The sequence below is a fragment of the Branchiostoma floridae genome, chromosome 1 (genome assembly GCF_000003815.2).
Source record: "Branchiostoma floridae strain S238N-H82 chromosome 1, Bfl_VNyyK, whole genome shotgun sequence".
Taxonomy (NCBI): domain Eukaryota; kingdom Metazoa; phylum Chordata; class Leptocardii; order Amphioxiformes; family Branchiostomatidae; genus Branchiostoma; species Branchiostoma floridae.
This window is the reverse complement of record NC_049979.1, coordinates 34,748,649-34,752,962: the sequence shown is the minus strand read 5'-3', so window position 1 is coordinate 34,752,962 and position 4,314 is coordinate 34,748,649.

The window sequence follows — 4,314 nt, the reverse complement described above, 5'->3', positions numbered from 1 at the left end:
AGCGAGACGATGTATTTTGGCTTCTCCGCTACTTATTGCATCACAGTCGGTGTATTTGTTATGTTTATCTTGGTGACAATACGACGTAATATTATGTATAAACATCGTGCCTTATACAAACTATAATGTCGTATCTTAGCGAATAACGACGGTCTGGTGAGGTCCATTCTTCTATGTTCTAATCACTGAAGTGACCTACGATGTATCTGTAGTTCAGCCAGCTACCAGTGTCACTCTGTTACCAAGTAGAGATCGCCCCAACTACGACGTACTTGTATGTCGAACCAACATCACCCCCCCCCCCCCCCCCCAAAAAAAAAATGGTAGCCTCAACTACGGTAGAATATTTTTCTAAGGCACCATTTCCGTGTGTGACCTTTTTGTCTGCGCCTCTGCACAGTGTCAATGACACGTAAATCTAGGTGCCACTTAGAAATGACTACACTTTTATAGCCTGAGGTGAAATGGATAAAGGACGAAAATGCCTGAGTGATCACACTAATTGTAAATCTATTTATGTTACGGTCGATAATTTTAGCGGTTTGGGGGGAGAACTAGTAGTTCACGACTGGGCAAGGTTTTTCGAGCTACCACAACACAGTAATCAAACACTATTATGAGTTGTTTGTTTTGGGAGTGGGGGGGGTGTATAGTGACCACCACAGTCGCAAGAATCGAGTTACCGTTAACAATCAAGAATTACAGTAGCACAATGCCTAAGTTTAAACGTGAATTTCGGACGTGAATTCTTTTACTGTAACAAAATAGTCATGACAGTGAACTTTGTTGTTTGCTTTCTGTCTAGGTTTTAGGAAGAAGTGACACTACAGCCCGATAAAAGAGGAACAAGAAGGAACAGAAAATTACTTCCTCAAGGGTAAAGAATTGAACAGTCAACTGAGAGAGGAAACTTGGTACTGTATCAGAAGGTCATTGTCCTACAAAGGGAAGATGGCGATTCGTGCTACGTTCTGTGCTGTTCTTCTGTTGACCGAGCTGCTGTCTGGCTTCCAGGCTTTTCAAAACCTTTCCGGTTCAGTTCATAATGTCGAAATACGCGAGGATGTGTCAATCAATAGTATAGTAGTGTATCTGACAGAGTTTCTCAACGCCAGCGCTAGTTCTGAAAAAGGCTGCAATGGGTCGTTTTGGTCCGTAAAGATCATCGCAGGGGATGAGTTGGGAAGGTTTGGAGTTCGTGTGGAGGACCTGGCGTTGATTGTGGCAGCTCCGTTGGACTACAAGTACCGCCCGCGGTACAACCTGACGGTGGAGCTGACAAACACAGGGAACAAGAACGCTCTGTACGTTACACTTGTTATCGTTGTCCTGGACGCGGAGGGATACCCGCCATTCTATAACAAACGATGCGAAACCCCCGTCCTTCGAATTCCTGACAGAGAGAGTGGTGGGAATCATACCGTATTCCGTAGTGACGGATTTAATATTTCTTTCAACGGACAGGTAGCCGCCAAGCACGAGGACTATTTTCAGCTCTCTTTACCGAGGACGTACGCTGATAACTTAGTCCTGAGAGGTGACTGTTCCTTGAGATTCGTCGGCAGCGCCACAAAATTCGATTCAAATCAGGATTTGGTCTCAGTGTTGTTTCTTGGAGAAGATTCACAACAAGGTCGGCTTGAACTGAACTGTCGTGATCGTCAAGGGAACAATAAGGGAAAGATTACATTGTTGGACACGTATTACGATGACCAGTTGCCTCAGTGGGTAGGGAGTGTTCAGTTCCGAAAAGAGCTCGGAGAAGATGACCGTTACGTCGTTGCTATAGAGCTGAATGAGATTTGGTCAACATCACCAGCATACTGGATACGATGTCAAGCTTACGTTACTTTGGATGGGAGTGTACCCAATTTGTTTGACTACACATTGCAGTACAACTTTGCAGGGTGTCCTGAAGGCCGGTACGGCGTGTACTGTGACAAGGACTGTGTGTGTAAGAACGGCGCTCGTTGCCATGGCTTTAACGGCGCGTGTGAGTGCCGTCCGGGCTGGAGAGGACGAGCCTGTGATATTCCTTGGCCGGAGGTTGTCATCGTAGAGACACCTGGCGATTCCCTCGTGAAGTACATTGGTACCAACGTGACTCTGACCTGTGTGGCTCCACACATCCGTGTAGCAAATATGACGTTAGTTTATCAAGCTGGAAATGGACATAACGACACAAAAGTCATCGAAGAAGGGACAGTACAGAACAGTTCCATTAGCTTTCATCCGGTCCTAGAATCAGCTAACGGTAGATATAGCTGCATTGTACAAGCTGAAGATGGTAAACATTTTAATGCGACTTTCATTCTAAACGCCACGGAATGTCGACCAAACTATCACGGGGAAGATTGTAGCCAAGTGTGTGACTGTGAGTATGGAGGGACGTGTGACAGGTGGGAGGGTTGTGTGTGTCCTCCGGGCCGTCATGGAGACTGGTGTGAGCACATATGCGCACCTGGCACATTTGGACTGAACTGCAGCTTGAGTTGTTACTGTCAGAACAACGCCTCCTGTGATCCAGTCAATGGCAGCTGTACTTGTGCAGAAGGACAGTCGGGGGAATTTTGTCAGATCGCCGCCATTCCTGATAATAATCAAGTCTTTGTTGTAGTGCTGACGTCTGTTTTCCTGACCATTGCTATCATCGGTTGCGTCATGACTGGTATCCTGGTAAAAAGGGCTAATGTTCACCGCCGTCCAAGAACACCGGAACAGCCATCGGTTGACTCAGAAATGACTTCTCTCACAGAAACCCTTTCATCATGGGAAGTAGAAAAAGAGGACATTCGTTTCGAACACATGATTGGCGAAGGAAAGTTCGGTCATGTCGTAAGGGCAAGACTGCGCGTTCCCGCGGGCTACCAGGTTTTGGTGGCCGCTAAGTGTATCCGGCCTGACCGCATGACACCGTCGGCTGTCCGCGACTTTCACCGCGAAATGACCATCCTCACCAGGATCCACGAGGACAAAGAGGGACACCCGAATGTAGTGAAGCTTTATGGCGTTATGACTAAGTCTGAGCCTCAGTACATTCTTGTAGAGTACGCGAGCAATGAAGAACTGCGGCGGTACCTGTGGAGTTTGCGCGAACATTACAAGGTCACTGGGAACAGCAAACTGTTAGAACGGCTAGGTTTTGCTTGTGACGTTGCTTGTGGGTTATCGGAGCTGGCACGTCTGAAGATCGTGCACAGGGACATCGCAGCTCGTAACGTCGTAATCAGCGACAGGAAGATAGCGAAGATCGCGGATTTCGGGCTGGCGCGTGACATCTACGAGTCGTCGGCGTACGAACGCGCCAGCCAGGGCGGGAAGGACGAGGTGTTGCCGCTGAAGTGGATGGCCGTGGAGTCGTTACGGGACGGGGTGTACACGTGCGAGAGTGACGTGTGGTCGTACGGCGTGCTGCTGTGGGAGATCGCCAGCTTTGGGGAGGAGCCGCGCTATGCGGGGGGTCCCATGCACCCGGATGTTTGCACACTGTTGGAACTACTGAAGAAAGGAGTCCGTCTGCAGCAGCCGGAGAACTGTCCCATGTCGGTGTACCGCATCATCAGGTCCTGCTGGATTGTCAACCCAACGAAGCGGCCGACGCCTGAAGAACTATTCCACAAGATGGACGACATGAGGCCACAAAGACATACGGCACACCTGGCCAATCACAACGTTCCATGATGGATTCTTTTAGACAAACGGAGTCTCCATAATTCATATGGTAAACTTATTAACCTAGATCAAACGAATGGACCTTGGGATTGGGAATTTACTTTTGAAGTATTGCCGCTAGCATACAAATCAGAAACTAATTAATATAATGTATCTTTGCGTATATATTAGCTTTCTACAATTTCCATTCATAAGAAAACAAAAAGAAAAAAGGAAATACAGCATACTCTCATCAATTATGCTTATTAGGGCAAACCATTATTGCAGGCAAAGTTTAGTCTGTTAATAGTACGGCACCTATACATTATGCGTATGAAATTTCTATGATTTACCTTATTGGAGATATCTCTACACTGTTGGTGAGGATCGAGTTGATGAGAATAGTATCTCCCACCAACTTTATGTTGGTTATAGTGAGTTGATGAGAATAGTATCTCCCACCAACTTTATGTGGTTATAGTGGTTTTGTTTATCCATGTAGTAGCGTATAGTGACAACATACCAAGGCTTGTCAACGTTTTGACAATTATACCACCCTGTACTGTTTCGTTATCCAATAATTGACCTATTTTTCAGTATATATATATACTGCATTGCTGGTTTTGAGAGACGCGTTGAAATGAGAAACACGCAAACCTGTAT